General features: G+C 41.4%; 1 protein-coding gene across 1 annotated transcript in view; it reads left to right on the top strand.

The window, feature by feature from the left end:
• The first annotated feature begins 15335 nt into the window (after positions 1–15335).
• The window catches only part of ERCC6 (ERCC excision repair 6, chromatin remodeling factor), an 80340-nt gene continuing 77650 nt past the window's right edge, over positions 15336–18025 (top strand). Inside the window, exon 1 of the mRNA XM_069459915.1 lies at positions 15336–15368. The gene's annotated coding sequence lies outside the window, so the exon portion shown is untranslated. The remainder of the gene's footprint in view (positions 15369–18025) is intronic.

Raw genomic sequence — 18025 nt, 5'->3', positions numbered from 1 at the left:
GTCATTTTCTTTTAAAAAGCAATGTTTTGTATTTTTTATTGTACAAGTCTTTCATCTCCTTGGTTAAGTTAATTGCTAAGTATTTTATTCTTTTTGATGCTATTGTAAATAGAATTGTTTTCTTAATTTTCTTTTAAAAGTGTTTGTTGCTAGTGTATAGAAATGCAACTGATTTTTATATGTTTATTTTGTATCCTACTACTTTGCCGAATTTGGTTATTAGTTCTAACAAGTTACTTTTGTGGAATCCTTAGGGTTTTCTATATATAAGATTACTTCATCTACAAACAGATAATTCAGGTAATTTTGCTTTTTCCATTCAAATTTGGAAGCCTTTTATTTTCTTTTCTTACCTAATTGTTCTGACTAGAGCTTTCAATATTATGTTAAATAGAATTGGCAAAAGTGCATGTCCTTGTCTTGTTCTTGATCTTGAAGGAAAAGCTTTCGGTCTTTCTCAATTGTAATGATAGATGTGGGTTTTTCCATGTGTGATTTTTATTATGTGAAGGTAGTTTCCTTCTATTCCTAGTTTGTTGATAGTTTTTATTGTAAAAGGGTGTTGAATTTTGGAAATGTTTTTTTCTACATCAGTTGAGGTGATCATGGTTTTTTTTTTTGCAATTATTCTGTTAGTGTGGTATTTTACATAGGTCAATTTTTGTATGTTAAACCATCCTTGCATTGCAGTACTAAATCCCACTTGGTCATGTTGTATGATAATTTTAATATACTGTTGAATTTGGTGTACTAGTATTTGAGGATTTTTGAATCAATGCTTAAAGGGTATATTGATCTGTAGCTTTCATTTCCTATAGTGTCGTTTTCTGGCTTTGGTATCAGGGCATTGCTGGCTTCATAGAGTTAGGGAGTATCGCCACCTCTTCAATTCTTTTTGGAAGAGTTTCAGAAGGATTAGTTTAATTCTTCTTTAAATATTTGGTAGAATTTACCAGTAAAACCATCAGGTCCAGGGCTTTTCTTTGCTGGGAGATTTTGATTATTGATTTAATCTTCTTCTAGTTATACATCTATTCAGATTTTCTATTTCTTTGTTATTTAGTTTTGGTAGGTTTTATATTTCTAAGAATTTTTCCATTTCACTTGGGTTAATCAATTTTTTGCTGTACTATCATTCATAGCACTCTCTTATAATCCTTAATATTTTTTATTTCTGTAAAATTGGTAGTACTGATCCTGCTTTTATTTCTCATTTTAGTACGTTGAGTCTTTTCTTTTTCTTTTCTTTTTTCATAGTCAGCCTAGCTAAAGGCTTGACAATTTTGCTAATCTTTTCAAAGAACCAACTTTTGATATTGTTCATTTTTGTATTTTCTATTTGATTCCTCTATACTCTAATCTTTGTTATTTCCTTCCTTCTGCTAGCTTTGGGATTTGTTTGGTCTGCTTGCTCTAGTTTTTTAAGGTGTAAAGTTTGATAGTTGCTCTAAGATCTTTGTTTTTTAAAAACTGTAAGCATTTTTAGGTATTAATTCGCTCCTTAGCACTTCCTTTGCTATATCCTAAAAGTTTTAGTATACTGTGTTTTCATTTTCATTCATCTCTAAATATTTTCTAATTTCTTTTATGATTTCTTCTTTGACCTTTTGGCTTTTTTAAGAGTGTGTTGCTTAATTTCTACAAATTTGTGAGTTTTCCTGTTTTCCTTCTTTTATTGATTTCTAGCTTTACCTTGTTGTCAGTGGAGAAGATACTTTGTATTGAGAACAATAATTTTTTTAGCTTCTACACATGAGTGAGAATATGTGGTATTTATCTTTCTGTGTCTGACTTATTTCACTAAACATAATATTCTCTAGGCTCATCCATGTTGCCGTGAATGACAGGATTTCATTCCTTTTCATGGTTGAATTGTATTCCATTGTGTATATATACATTTTCTTTATCCATTCACCTATTGATGGACATTTAAGTTGATTCCATATCTTTGCTATCGTGAATAGTGCTGCACTAAACATGGGGGTGCAGATCTCTCTCTGATATACTGATTTCCTTTCTTTTGGATAAATACCCAATAGTGGGATTACTGGATCATATCATAGTCCTATTTTTATCATTTTGAGAAACCTTCATACTCTTTTCCATAATGGCTATGCTAGTTTACATTCTCACCAATATTGTATAAGAGTTGAACATCTTTTCATATGCTTAATTGCCATATGTATATCTTCTTTGGTGAGGTGTCATTTTGTTCATTTTTTAATTGGGTAGTTTCCTATTGTTAAATTTTGAGAGTTTTCCATACATCTTACATAACAGTCAGATTTGTCTGTTGAAGATATTTTCTGCCGGTCTGTGGTTTGCCTTCTCATTCTCTTGACGTTGTCTTTTGTAGAGCAGATGTTTTAATTATAATTAAATCCAGCTTATCAATTATTTCTTCCAAGGATCATACTTTAGGTATTGTATCTAAGATGTCATCTTCACACCCAAGGTCATATAGATTTTTTCATATGTTATTTTCTAAGAGTTTTATATTTTTGCATTTTACATTTACCTTTATGATCCATTTTGAAGCAATTTTTTGTGATGAGTTAAGATCTTTGTCTGGATTCATTTTTTTGCATGTGGGTATCCAGTTGTTCCAGCACCATTTGTTTATTTCAGGCTATCTTTTCTCCATTGTATTACCTTTACACCTTTGTCAGAGATCAGTTGACTATATTAATGTGGGTATATTTCTGGGCTCTCTATTCTGTTCCATTGAACTATTTGTCTATATTTAGCCAATACCATACTGTCTTCATTATTGTAGCTTTAGTAAATCTTAAAGTTGGTATTGTCAGACTGTTCTTCTTCAATATCAAGTTGTCTATTCTGGTTTATTTTTATTTTTTATTTTATTTTTTTTGCCTTTCCATATAAATTTTATAATCAGTTTGTCAAAATCCACAAAATAACTTGGGGGGATTTTGATTGGGATTGCATTGAACCCATAGATCGAGATGGGAAAAAATTACATATTGGCAAATATTGAGTCTAGCTATCTATGAACATGGAATATTTCTCCATTTATTTAGTTATTCTTTCCTCAGCTTTTGTTTATCTGGGCATGTATTGATTTCTCTTTCATTTTGGAAAGACCAGGGTGCTTTCTGCCCACTCTTGCTCCTGCAAGCTGTGTGCATGCTGCTACAGGAACATGGGCACAACTACCAGCCCTAGGACTAGGGAACTGGGGGATGAGTAGGCACTACTATGCTAAGATCTAAAAATTGATCACTATTAACAATTGCAATTTATAGTCTAAACCTTTAATAGACTGAAGAGTTCCAAAACAGTTACATCAGACAGATTCTGCCAGTGTAATTGCTGTCTAAATGGGGATACACATTCCTAGCACTTTTTACTCCACCATTTTCCCTCTGGCTACACCACTGTTCATTTCTATAAGTTGATTTTAAGTCTACAACCCTGCTGATCTGTACTATTTATTGTAAAAGTTTTTGCTTTATGTTTCTATTGGTCAATGTAGAAGCTCATACTGTCTGCAAGAATGGGGATTTTATCTCTTTCCTTCCAACTTTCTCTTATTGTCTATTACTATGTTGTCTCTAATCTCCAGTTTTTTTAAATTTCACAATATTATTGGCGTACAAATGTTTATAACCTCCAGTTTTATGTTCCACAGTTGCTGTGCTAGTGGGCATCCTTGTCTTGTTCTAAGCTTCTAAGACAATGTATCAAGGTTTCTCTATTAGGTATAATGTTTTCTGTAGGATTTTTTTGTTTTTTTTACCAAATAGAGAAAGTTTTTTTTTTCACTTTTTGGTTTTTGAGTTATTTTATTACTATAAATTTTTGTTGTAATTTATGAAATTATTTTTATACCTGTAGTGAAAATTGTATGATTTTCTTCCTTTATTCTATTAATATGGTGAATTCTGTTCGTAGATTTTTCTGATGTGGAATTATATTGCAGTACTAACTAAACCCTTTTTGTTACGGATGTATTTCTTAAAGTGTATTAGTCATTATTTATTAGTTATTGGTTATCTAATATTTTAGTTAGATTTTCTGCAAATAGATATATCATTCTCTTTTCTTGCACTCTTTATCTTGTTTTGGAAATAAATTTCATTTATCTCAAAAATTATTTCTAAACTATTTTCTTTTTCTATGTTTTCAGAAACATATTATTTAAAGATTAATTTTATTTGAAAAATTGGTATAAGTATCTGTAAAAGTATCTGAACAAGGGGGTAGTTGGAAGAGACAGACTTTTGTCATCCTATCAGTTTGATGTAGTAGTTTTCTTAGGTTTCAATTTTTTCTTTCTATTTTTTTGAATCAATTTTATCCATTTGTACATGTCCAAATATTATAAGGGTTTTCAAATTCATTTCTATATAGTTATTTTGATACCCTTTCTGTTTTTAATATTTCTGATGGTCTCTCCAAAAACAACTCTTAGGGTTCTAATGGAGCATTGTTAATGAGTCATCAGGTTACATGTTCCTCTCTAATTTTTTTCTTTTCTCTCCTCTTCTCCTCTTTCTCTTTCTCCTGCTCCTCCTCCTCCCCTTCCTTCTCCTCCTCCTGTTTCGTTTTCTTTGCCTGTTGCTCTGGCTTTCCTGTGACAGTGTCTCATGCTGTACACACTCATAAACCCTGGGCACCGCTGTCTCTTTCCCTGCGTACAGCCATGTCCATTTCCCCGCTGCTCCAATCCACAGCGGCTTCTGATGGGGACTACCCAGCCTGCCACGTCCTGTTGCAGCTTCTATCACGTAACCCCAGCTCTCAGTCGATGCCAGCTTTTTACTGAGTGCTGCAGCTCCAGACGTCCTGCTGCCTCTGCTGTTCTTTTCTGCTGTCGTAGAACAGCATCACTATCTTCCTGCAGGTGCTGATGTCTCCTCGTGCCTTCCTGCAACTTTTCTGCACTCCCCTTCACTGAGGTATGCAAGATGACCGTGGCCTGCGGTGAATCCACTTTCTATGAGCTTCTTAGAAGGAGCCTTAAAGCAGTCCCACATATATCCCAATGTCTCAAAGGGATTTAGTAAACCAGATCTTGAAGTTTTTGTTATTAGCCACCAACCCTCTCTGTAGATTCACATGTGAGCCTTTATGCCTGGGCCAGGAGATAGATTTTTGTGACAAACAGTAATGCCCATCCTCTGACATTCAGAGTCCGGCTTGTACACCCGGCATTTCTCTGTATTGGAGCAAAGATTCCCTTGCTTCTTATGGGAATGGACTCAGTAGACTAACCTCCATCACTTAGCAAACATGCCTGGATGTTTTAGCACCTCGGATGTATATTGTTCCCTCCCCCCAGCCCCACATACAAATAAGAAGGCCAATGGAAAATAAAACTAGCAGATAGAAATAATGTTGGCAGAGGCCTGGCCAGTGTGTTTCTGCCTCCAAGCATGGTAAATTACAGAGTAAATAAAAATGATCAGATAAAAATGGGCACAGATTAAAGCACAAAGCAATTTACAATTCCTAATTTGTTTGCCAAGTGCTCCCACCGCTGACCGTATTTGGAGAGTCTTGCCGATCAACATGCATCAACTGACCACCCTGGGGTCATTGTGTCTGTATGGTGGGACGTCTCTTATCTCTTTACTGATCTAGTCAGTACTCATTATAGATCATAATCTCCAAGGGACCAACACGATACTTTTCCTTTTCAAGTTCTTGGGAATCTTGACTCCATTCTTCTACCTGTGCAGCATAGATACCAGACTTGATAAAACTTACTGTGTAATTAAAAAAATTTAAGTTAAAGTCCATGCTGGCTGAGAAAGCATGCCATTCTTAAGTTTTTTGGTTCCTTCTTCCTTACTAGAGAACCACTGATGAGGCTGATAAGAGGGGTATTGTAACGTTCTTTTCTGCTCGAAGGAATCTACTTGTAGGGGAACTTTGGAATAAGAGAAAGAAAACTTGAGATTGAGTCCCAGATCACCTGCCCTTCAGACCTATGACCTTGGACAAGTAATTTGCTAAGTATACTTCCAGGATTCTTTTTAAAAAAATAACATATAGAATTGTTATTTCTGGCTATGATTAAAACAAACTATTGGCCTGAAAATTGGTATAAAGGGGAAAAAAAATTGGTATAAAAATACTTTATTATCTCTAAATTGGGTGCTTGTATGATAAAATGTGCAGAATTTTCTTAACAACTGATTAGAGGCAGTCTTGTTAGGGTAGAATTAACTGTATTGGATCAATTACTTATTGAGTGTGGTAGGAGTAGAAGTTAGATATCTAGTTGAATAGGCTAAACACTTTAAACAACTGCTTTGAATTGAGAACATGTAGCAGAAATTTGGGAAAGGGCGAGGAGTGATGGGTTTTGTTAGCCTCCAGGATACTGCTCGGTGAGTAACGTGGTCCCTCCACTTGACCCTCTTCTAGCCCTCTCCTTGGTATTTGCAAACGTGTCAAGAAGTGTTTGAACATTTTGTAAAATCTAACGGAAGGGATTTTTTTTTTTCTGGACTCAGTGAGAAAGTCACTTCTGAAAGTGGCTAGAACTCAAGGGGTATGGCTGGGGTATTGCTCATGTGACGTCAATGTTTACATCAGAAATATCTGTATTTGATGAGCTGACTGAGAAGAGAAAACAATTGAGCTTACCTATGAATCAATCCAGGGTCTGGGAACCCCAAGTTAAGAGACCCTCCTCTACCATTAAGAAACACCTTGTTACCTTCTTTCTCTTTCTAAAGCCACATCCATATCACCCTTTTAAAATTTTGGGACCAAACCCTTGTTTCTCTCTATAACCCAACTATTTTAGCATTTAATTTATTAATTTGAGACAGAGTCTCCATAAGTTTCCATTGGTGTGAAGAACAGATTAACAATGACCTTCCTTCTCGTCCTAATTTCCTTCAGAAACTTTTTAATGCATAACTGCACGTGCCAGTCACAATGCTGGTTACTAATGATAAAATCACATTGCAGTAGTGGAGCCTGCTAAAATCAGGGCACACTGAGATTAACCCATAGCTCCTTCTGAAGTTTGGGCAGGGCTTTGCCAATCTGTGTTTTAAATCAGCTTTGAAGAGCAAGATGTTTGCTGGAGATTATTGAAATGACCCTAGGCCGGGCCCGGTGGCTCACGCCTGTAATCCTAGCACTCTGGGAGGCCGAGGCGGGTGGATCGCTCGAGGTCAGGAGTTCGAGACCAGCCTGAGCAAGAGCGAGACCCCGTCTCTACTAAAAATAGAAAGAAATTATATGGACAACTAAAATATATATATACAAAAAATTAGCCGGGCATGGTGGCGCATACCTGTAGTCCCAGCTACTCGGGAGGCTGAGGCAGTAGGATCGCTTAAGCCCAGGAGTTTGAGGTTGCTGTGAGCTAGACTGATGCCACGGCACTCACTCTAGCCCGGGCAACAGAGCGAGACTCTGTCTCAAAAAAAAAAAAAAAAAAGGAAATGACCCTAAAAGATTATGAAAAAAAGTAACACCCAAAATTAATCAAGGAGGAGTTTGAGAAAAGGAGAGGATAAGAGAAAGATAAAAGTTGGATAGAATATATGAGACAATAAGAGTGACAAAGGCGTGGACCATCATGGTAGAGGTGTGACCAAAAAGCTGAGACGGTTCCTCCCCACCACACGCATGCGCATGCAGACACACAAATATTTTTCAATGGATTCATGTTTTCTTTACTAATAAAAAAATTATATTTACTTAGAAGCATTCAGAATGTCAACAAAACAGCTGTAACTTTTTAAAAAAAATACAGAATATCTTTCAGTTAACAGAAAAACAATTATTAAATTTTGTATGAGCTGCATCAGAAACAAGTGAAGATCAAGAAACTACTATCTTCATACATAATGAATTTGTGCTGTGCACCAACAAGAACCTGCTTTATTTCTATGCCAATTTATAATGCCCATACCGTACCAGGCAAGGTTAGTGTCTATTGAAAATACCATCAGGACAGGGCTATCTAAAGACACATCTGTACAAAAAACGACACTGTACAGTTTAAAAACAAATCTTACACAGCCTTACATTTCAATTGTTTAAAATGAGAGAGCTGTGTACAGAGGGGTTAGAGGCTTTGTAAACAGGAAAAAACTGCATTAGAACCAACTTATTCATCATCGTCATCTTCCTCTTCATCTTCAAGTTCTTCATTTTCTTCCTCCTTCCCATCCTCTTCATCTTTCTTATCTTCCTTCTTTCTTTATCTTGCTTTTTTCAGGCTTGACAACTCCCTTTTGTGCTGCTCCAGGCCTTCCTTTAGCTTGGTATGCAGCAATATCCTTTTTGTGTTTTTCCTTCAGTTTAGCAGCCTTCTTTCCAAAAGGCTGCTTGTCATCTGCCCAGTGTTATTATTCCTGAGAAAAGAAAAATAGCTCGGAGCAATCCGAGCTAAGTGAAGTATGTAAAATTTATCAGGCCCAGTGAGGCGAGTATGGGATTTCAATCATGCCCCTACACCCATGTCCAGGGGCAATTGGTTAAAGACTTTTTGTTCCAGACTAGCTGCCCCACCCATTATCTTCAAGTTCTAGGAATTTGTCATACCAAGAACAAGGTATAGCCAATCTAGAGCTTGTGTTATTTTAATGTAAATTATTGGTAAACAATTTAGGAACTGCTTTATCTTTTCCTTTAAAAACCTACCTGTAACTGCTAATCCAAGTGTATATTCAGGGCAACTTGAATCTATGCTCCAGGGTTGCAATCCTCAATCTTGGCCCAAATAAATTCTCTACTATTAATATTAGTTTTCCCTCAGTTTCTTCCTTTTAGCTCGATATCCCACACCTCTCCCAGTTTCTTTGCAACACCACCAATGCATAGGCTCGATGTTCTCCTGTGACTCTTGGGTAATACTTAGAACAGAACATGAAAAAGGTAAAAAAAAAATCCTTTTGGGTGCATTGGGATCCTTAAACTTCTTTTTTGTTTCTCCTTTTGGAGGGATATAGGTTTTCACTTCTTTATCATAATAGACCTTGTCCACCTTTTCCATGTCTTCAAATTGTCCTTTCTCTTTAGCAGACATGGCCTTTCACCTCTCTGAGCACTTCTTAGAAAACTGAGAAGTTGACTGAAGCATCTGGGGGTGCTCCTTGTGGTCACCCGGACAAGTCTGCACAAAGAATATGTATGATGACATTTTGCCTCTCGGCTCCTGAGGATCTCCTTTGCCCATGTTTAGTTATTTTTCTTCAGCAAGAAATATTACAAAATCAAACTGGGGTCCACTCATCTAGTGCAGCAAAGCCAGACACCAATGCCAAGAGTTGCAGCAGGAGAAGGAGGCACTTTATTGCCTGGTGCCATGCAAGGAGCAAAGAAGGTAACTAACACTTACCACTCAAACTCCCAATGGCTTACAGTCTAGGGTTTTTAAAGGCAGGGGTACATTTCAGGAAAGCAGAAGTTGCAGTAAAAATTATAAATCAAAACATGAAGATTATATATTGGCTTGGCCCAAAAGGATGGGATATCTTTTTTATTTTTTGTTTGAGACAGAGTCTCACTCTGTTGCCTGAGCTAGAGTGCTATGGGGTCAGCTTAGCTCACAGCAACCTCAAATTCCTAGGCTCAAGCCATCCTTCTGCCTCAGCCTCCCAAGGAGCTAGCACTACAGGCATGTGCCACCATGCCCGGCTAATTTTTTCTATATATTTTTAGTTGTCCAGCTAATTTCTTTCTATTTTTAGTAGAGACGGGGTCTCACTCTTGCTCAGGCTGGTTTCAAACTCCTGAGCTCAACCGATCCACCTGCCTCAGCCTCCAGAGCTCTAGGATGACAGGTGTGAGCCAGGGTGGGATATCTTGAAGTGGGGAGACTTAACGGGTCATAGGTGGATTCAGAGATTCTTTGATTAGCAGGAAGGAAGGTTAAGGTGGTGCAACTCTCTCCAGGCCCCTTGGGGAGAAATTTAGAACAAAGGGTGATCATAGTTCAATCTTCAGTTCCCCCTTATCTGGCTTTTCCATCTTGCCCTGGGCTTCTGAAAAACAACTCAAGAACCTAGATTAAGATGTTATCTTTTAGTTCCATAGGGAACTAAAACACTGTGACTCTGTCTTGCTTGGAAGCCTACTGTTATTACTATAAGGTTGTTCATTTAGTTTTCAAAGCTAGCTGGCTGGTTTGAATTTCCCTCGAAAGGACCCAAGGCTTTTCCTTTATTTCCATGCTGGGGGGGGGGGGCAGTAGGCCCCTGAAAGGGGTCCCTGTTCCCTCTTAGAAACAGATTGTCCAGTGCCCATTGGTCTCTCATATGCCCTGATGCTGTTTCTATGGAGTTCAATGTACTGCAATGGCCACAATCATATGGTTTCATACATTCATTGCTTTTAAGATTGTTTGTTCATTTATTCAACATATATTTAGCACAAGTTTTTCTAGTGGTTGCCAACATCATATTCTAAATAATATGCTTTTGCTTCTTTTTTCAAAGAATTATTTTTCCACAGTATTTATTGTATTTCCAATGTGGCAGAGTTGGTGCTATGGACTGAATTGTGTGCCCCCCAAATTCACGTGTTGAAATCCTAACCCCTAATGCAACTGAATTTGGAGATAGAGCCTTTAGGCAGTAATTTGGGTTAAATGGGGGGGCCTAAGCTAAGACAGTTGGGAAGACATGTGCACAAGAGCCTTGCTAGGCAGTAGAAGCCAACTGCAGAACACCCCGAATGGGAGAATAGTAAGTAGTTTCCTAAATCCTGAGCATAGGCATCCAGGCAGCAACAGACAGACGTACAAAAAAAATTAGATGGGACAGGAGAGTAACGGGGCTTGGATGACACATTAAATAAGTAGCCTGGATTTTATCTTGCAGCAATAGGTGAGTCTGATGCAGAGGAGAGACATCACTAGAGCCAATGTCTTAAAGAAATCCCTCTGGCAACTGTTGTTAGGTTTATTCTAGGTGTGAACCTGAAAAGTATGTATAGGACAGAATGTGGTTAATGCAAAACTTAGGCTTGTAAAACAATAGCTGCAGGAGTCTGGGGAGTCCCCGGACTTAATAGATCCAACAGACAGCTACAGCCAGAGTTCCTCTCCCTCCCTCCCTGATGGAGAGGAAGGCTGTCCCTCCCCAGCTCTCCTGATAAGGATGATGCCAGATCAGAAGGATGGATGTGACTGGGGCAAAGGGGTGGTAGGAGTAGGAGTTGGCTGTTTGAAGAACTTACTACAAACAGCTGTTCTGCCCACCGTCCTCTGCCATACGAGAACTGCATGTAGCAGGAAGCAATTCTTCACCTGCCAGTTTGGCCCAGAAACAAAGAACTGAACAGGGCAGGTGGGAAGTGGTCGGCTATCCCCGTGTGTATAAAAACCCTCACTAAACCCCCTTCTGTGCTGACTCTCTTTTCAGACTCAGCCCACCTCCACCCAGGTAAATAAACCAGCTGTGTTGCTACCACATAGCATGTGTCCTTTGGGGCATTCACCCTTTCAGCAATTAAATGGGAAGGGAACAAAACTGGAGCTAGATACTGGTTGCACTAGTCAAGGCAACCAAACAGAGGGGATGGAGCAGATGGAATAGGTGTATAAGCTAAGGAGGAGGCAGAACCAGTGGAACTTGGGGACTTATTGGATACAAGGAAGAAAGGAGAGACATCTTGGTTGACATCAGGCTTCCAGGTTTATAAATGCATATTACGAATTTGTTACTAAAAATCTCACCACCCTTTTATCCTCTATATGTTACTTCAGAGCTGGCAGGGTTGGCCATAGAATTTCCACTTTTAGAGTTCCTATTGGTAGGCTTCAGCTTGACCTGTTTATGGCTCCATCCTAGGTACCCATCTCTTTCATGATGACCATAACCAGGAGAAAATTATTCCCCAATTTTGTGGTTTTCAAAAAGCCAAGTAGAAGACAGAATTTAGCATCTGGAAGCTGCTGGCAACTGAAACACTCTCTGAAAATTTCTTCTCTTAGAAAGTTTCCAGTGCCTTATTAAAGGGTTTGGGAGGAAGAGCAGGCTCCTTGAACACTTTTTCTTGGACATCTGGCTCATCCCATTCTGGTTCTTGGTGCACTGTTTCCTTCCCAGCCTTGACACTGATGGACGCAGGTGCTTTGGGCATTCCGGGAGTCACGAGCTCTTTGCAGTCCTTCTCAGGCATTCTCAAGGGGACTACAGTTCTCTCAGACCATCTAGACAGTTCTGTGCATGGCAACTAAGCACCTGTATGTGCATCCAGTCAGTATTCTGAAGACCAAATAAATAACGATTACCACAGGTAAGTGCTGCTAACTTCTAAAGCATACTTGAGGCTTAAATTGGAAGTCAGATATGTCTGATGAAATTCTGAGCCCAGCCTCCATGGATCCATTGGCATGTTGTTGAGGAAGTGCTAAAGAAGGAATGGATTGTGGGGTGTGTTTGTGTGTGTGTGTGTGTGTGTGTGTGTGTTCATGTACATGCATGGGGAGAAACCAGGTGGAAGAGTGCAATGGCATGGTGACCACACCATAGAGTAGTCTCCAGTGGGGCAGGCAGCACATGCTCGTGTATGATGCGGACACAGGGTACAAACAGGGCTGCAGTGGGGCTCTGATGGCAGAAAGAGTCACAGTGACAGAACTGGTCTATTCCCCATCACAGCCTGGAGCCAGGTTCAGTGAACACTTCAGAGAAAGTTACCTGGGAGGTGGCTTTGGCAGAGCCGTTGTGGCCCCCACATGATGGTGCCTCCACTAAGCAGTGGGTGTCAGGAGCACATACCTCTCTCAAGAGAATGTGAGAATGGCAGGTGGCAGTGAAGGAGGCCTGAGCAAATACACAGGCTGGAGTCACTCCAGAAAGAGCTGAGTGAGCTTGGCAGTGAGGGTGTGTATGCAGAGAGGGGTCCTTAGTGTTCACATGGGCACAGGAATCATCCCATCTGAGTTCTGTGACCTTATTACTTCTCTCAGACTAACTCGGTCAGGGGAAACTTGGCTTAGAGCAGGTATGTAAGAAAGTATGATCCTTTAATTTACTAAATACAAATTCATCTAAAAACTTTACTGAATTAGTAGTGACTCTTTATCATTCTGCCTTTTCTACAACTGTGCAGGGAATGATACACACTTTCTGTTGATGCTCCAGACTCACTCTCCACCTCTCTCCCCCCAGGGACACTGATCTGCCTGGAAGGCTCCCTGGCCTCTGGCTTCCAGTTGGTTTTGACAGTGGAGGCACTGGCAGATGGAGTAATGGGGTCAGTGTATTTATTCAAGTCCTCCTCTCCATTCTGCTGTCCCCTTCTGTGTCCTCCCATTACCCACTCAGGCCCATCTGCTAGGGCTGCAGTAACAAAGGATCCCGGACTGGGTGCTTAAACAACAGGAATCTATTTCCTCTGGTTCTGGAGGCTGAGAGTCAGAGGCTGTAGTGTCAGCAGGGTTGGCTTCTCATGAAGCCTCTTACTTTGGCTTGTACGAGCTCATCTTTCCCCTGTGTCTTCACATAGGGTCTTTCCTCAGTGCACGTGTCTAAATTTCCTCTTCTTAAAAAGACACCAGATTGGATTATAGTCCTCCCTGATGACCTCATTTACCTCAACTACCTCTTTAAAGACCCTGTCTTCAAACACAGTCACATTCTGAGGTACTGGGGGTTAGGACTTGAGCATATGAATTTAGCAGGGGCACAATTCAGCCCAGGATGTACCATCCCTAGTTGTTTTCCTAAACCCTGCCCACCTCTTTGTAAATATTATTAACTCTCTTCTACTTCCCCTTTTGAGTATACTATCTTTTTCTTGTCCAAATTGTGATTGATACATAAAGGGTTTCCAAAATACTACACTTTAAAAAGGGAACTTCATTCTCAAAAGGGTTAAGAACCACTATCTGCTTTCATGTTTTTTTTTTTTTTTTTTTGAGACAGAGTCTCACTCTGTTTCCCGAGTTAGAGTGCCGTGGTGTCAGCCTAACTCTCAGCAACTTCAAACTCTTGGGCTCAAGCAATCCTACTGCCTCAGCCTCCCGAGTAAGCTGGGACTACAGGCATGCACCACCATGCCTGGCTAGTTTTTTCTATATATTTTTAGTTGTCCCATTAATTTGTTTGCATTTTTTAGTAGAGACGGGGTCTCGCTCTTGCTCAGGCTGGTCTTGAACTCCTGACCTCGAGCGATCCTCCCGCCTTGGGCTCCCACAGTGCTAGGCTTACAGGCGTGAGCCACCTTGCCCGGCCTTGCTTTCATGTTGAAGCATTAAAATGAATATCCTACCAACTGCCTTTCTATTCTCAATACTTGAATATTCAAGTGATTCCTAGAATTTTTTCCTTTTTAAAAAACAAGTTACATTTTTATGTGGGATGCCCCAACACAGGTTGGGGCAGCTGCCAGGAGTGACAGGATGTTATTACTGAGCATTACCGGGTCCCCTTCCCAACCTTTTTCCTACTGTCCAGCTTCAGGCTTAAAAATGAGGAAGGCACTTCCCTACCCAGACTTGGTGACTACCAGAAGTCACTCCATTACCAGAGGACTTTCTACCTCAGGGCCTTGGAACAGCCACCCTCTCCCAGCGCTGGAATCCCTGGGTTGAGAAGTTCTGTCTGCTTTTGCCCCGTTTTGTACAGCCACCACTCACCTCCGGTGGCTGTTTTCCTCAGGCGAAGCTCAACTTCCTACCTTTATTCTGAACCTATGCATGAACATCTTATTTCTTCAAATGCTGCAAGCTAAAATTCTCGCCTACCTCCGAGATCTGCGGACAGATGTTAAACGATTGACTTAACGCAATCAAGACATTTATGCAGGCCCACTATGTACACCCCCCTCCCCCCCAGGTGCGTGACAGAGGGGGAGGGGAACAGATATAAATAAGAGAACTCTCTCTAGTTCTCAAGTGTTCCTAGACGCGCCAACCAATAAAAAAAGTGACAACGCCCACTGGGCCTGGCTGGCGACCAGAATGTGGGGCTCGCTCCCTTCCCCAAGCTGACTTTCTCTTTAGGATTGATGGTTAACTGCAAGCATTTACCTTCACACTTCTCTCTCTCTCTCTGGAAATATCTCTCTTAATTTTTATAACCGCCTCACTAGTTAGGTATCTCACTAGTGGTGAAGCGCCAGCCCCGAGCCACCCAGTTGGCCAGCGGCGGCGACCACATTTCCGCCGGCTCGCACGCAGGTACAAAGGCCCGGCGGCGCTCAGGGCCTCAAACCACGTGGCCGCGCCCGTGCTTAACAACAAACCCGGCAGCCCGGCGCATGCGCCGGCCTCACCGCGCAAGCCGGAGGGGTGGGCTGTTGGGGGAGGTGCCTACGGCCAGCCGAGGGCGCATGCGCCACGGCCAATGAGGCCGGCTTCCGCGGTGGCTGGCGGTAGCAGTGGCGTCTCTGCTTCCGTCTGGGCGGCCTGCGGCCCTGTGGTGAGTGTTTCGGTAGCCAGGCTGAATGTCGCGGGGTGGGTGTCTGGACCCGGCTTAGGCTCCCCGGGCGGCTGCGGCTCGCGTCCTGCCCCCCGGCTGCAGTGATGGAGCTTCTCCGCGCGGGCGGCGGGGAGCGGGTCGTGGGGCCGGGAGCGACTTCCGGTCGGCTCACCTGCGACCGCAAGTAATGCGGCGGCGAGCCGTCACCTGGGGCGGCTGGAGCCCCAGCTCCTGCTCTGGCCCCGGCCTAGGCTAGGGACAAAGTGTCTACTTCCCGAACTTGTATAAGGCTGCCGCACGCAGGGTCGGCCGGGCCCAGTTTGATATTGGTTAAAATACTGGAGTTGTCATTTGAGAGTTTCCGGGTAAATATATGCCCTGCACTTTGGGAGTTGATGTAGTCAGGTTCGATGGAGTATGTGGAGGCTTGAGCAGTCCGCTTGGCAGTGCTGTCCCATGATTGCCCACGTAGCGTAGCGTTGCGTCCTTCTTCACTGCTGTCATCCTGTTCCAAGCTGTCATCATTTTTCTCCTGAATGTTTTCCATCATCTCATTGCACTCCTTCCTCCAATCCGTTATCCATACAGTAGTCCAAGTAGTCTTTTACAAACAAATTGAATCATGGCATCATCACCCTACTTAAAACTCTTAAAAGTCATTCTACTGCACTTGGAGTAAAATCCATGCTCATGTTTTCCCAGGCCTTGTGTGATCTGGCCGTTGCCTCCGCTTTGCAGAACTGTGTGTGTGTAGAACCAACTCTCCAAAGCAGGATCCAACTGGCCCCTGGCCACTGAATCCCTCAGTGCTCAAGGGGGAGGACAAGGAAGATACTGTTTTGCCACATGATTAAGCCTTGTAGTGTGTTAGAAGATATCCTGTGAGATTTAGACAATGGAGTTGTTACCGGCTCTTTTTAACTCCAAAATAAAGTAAAAAATTCTCACTGTTCCAGCCTTTTTCCGTTTCCCCAAATGCATCAAGTCTTTCCAGCCTTAGAAATTACACGTTTCATTGCAGGATGTTTGTTCCACTTTTGGCCTGATTAACTCTTGGGTCAGATGTCACTATCAGAGAGGCCTCACTGACCTCCCACCCACCTCCTCAATTTTAGTTAGGATTCTCTCATTTTGTCAGAAAGTGTCTTGTACTTCCCTCATACAGCACTCACCACAAATTGTGTGTGTGTGTGTGTATATATATATTTTTAAATGTCTTCCCAAAGACTCTAAGCTCTGTGGGGATAGGAATTAGTTAACCTAGTATATTTGCCTAGTGTAATTGACTTTTACTGTTTGTTGAGTATGACTTATTTTACTTCTGAAACTCTTCTTTATCCTTCTGATGGGAGCCTTCTTGTTTCCAACTCTCACTTCTGGAAGGTTTGCTGTTCTGGGCACAGCCAGGCTCTTATGTGCCTTCCTGACCCTTTTCTCCATTTCCAGCCCCCTTTTGGTGCTTTTTTTTTTTTTTTTTTTTTTTTTTTTAAAACCTACCCAGTGTGGACCCCAAGGCCGGTTACTTCAATGGCTTTTCTCCTCAGCATCTTGACCCCATGACCTTTTGTTCTACCACTTCTCTGAAAACCCCCAATAATGACATTTCCCCCAGGAAATTACTGGAGGAGGAAATTGTATGGCCTTGGGATTGTTGTGAATCCATGGTTTTGGGGGGCCAGCCTTAGGTTGGTCCTCCACACCCACCATCATTGTTTGTTCCCCACTAACAACTCCTTTTTGTCTTCTACAGGAGATTTATTCCAGACTCCTCACTCTTCTCCAGCCTGTATCCTCACTTTGCCCCCTGACCAGGAGTTGCCCAAACTTCCTACCTTATGAGATGTTTTCTCTATAGTCCACTTCAGCTTCCCTCCTCTGCATCTACAGATTTAGGCCCATCAGGAGTCATCCTGCTAGAGTGAGAGAAACATGTGTTGTGCCTTCTGTTCATTTCTGCTCTGGAGCTTTCCCTGCTGCTATGTCATCTTGTGCAACTTTCTGTGTAGGTTATTTCCCTCCTCTCCCTGTAGCCATTACATTCTCTAGTTTTTCTTGCCCTAATTTTTCTCTCCCCACTCCCATCTCATTATTACTTTATCGCTCTGGCTGTCTCCTTCCACAGCCAAGCTCATTAAAGGATAGGCCACTCCCTTGTGGCCTCCATTTCCTCATTTGCTCATTTCGTAACCCACTAAGGTCTGGGTTTTGTCCCCGTTGCTCCACCTAAACAACAACTAAGATAACCAGTGACCTGTTGGTGTCCAAATTCACTGAATCCTTTCTGATTTCCTTACGTGAACTTGCTGGATCACCTTCTGTTAATCATTCTTTCTTCCTTCTTTATTGTTACCAGAAGTTTTCCCCAAACTTCATTCTTTTTAACCTTTTGTGTACTACAATACTGTTACTTAATATTTTTGGTTGAATTGACATCTTTTTTCCCTTGACTTAAACCCCTGTATGTATACAAATAAGAAAATGAAAACATTTCCAGCTAATGCAAAGGCTCTGAGCCAGAATCCTGCCTCCTCTGTTGGAAAGGGAGCTGAGCACCAAGCTGAGCCTTTCTCTTGAAAAAAGTCAGAGGGCCCAAAGAGGAGGAACTTTCTCACTGTGTTGTTCACTTTTAACCTTCCCAGTGTTAGCCTCTTCATACC

This window comes from Eulemur rufifrons, chromosome 28, assembly GCF_041146395.1.
Source record: "Eulemur rufifrons isolate Redbay chromosome 28, OSU_ERuf_1, whole genome shotgun sequence".
Lineage (NCBI taxonomy): Eukaryota > Metazoa > Chordata > Mammalia > Primates > Lemuridae > Eulemur > Eulemur rufifrons.
Note: the sequence above shows the minus strand (reverse complement) of the source record. Positions and strands in the feature narration are given on the sequence as shown.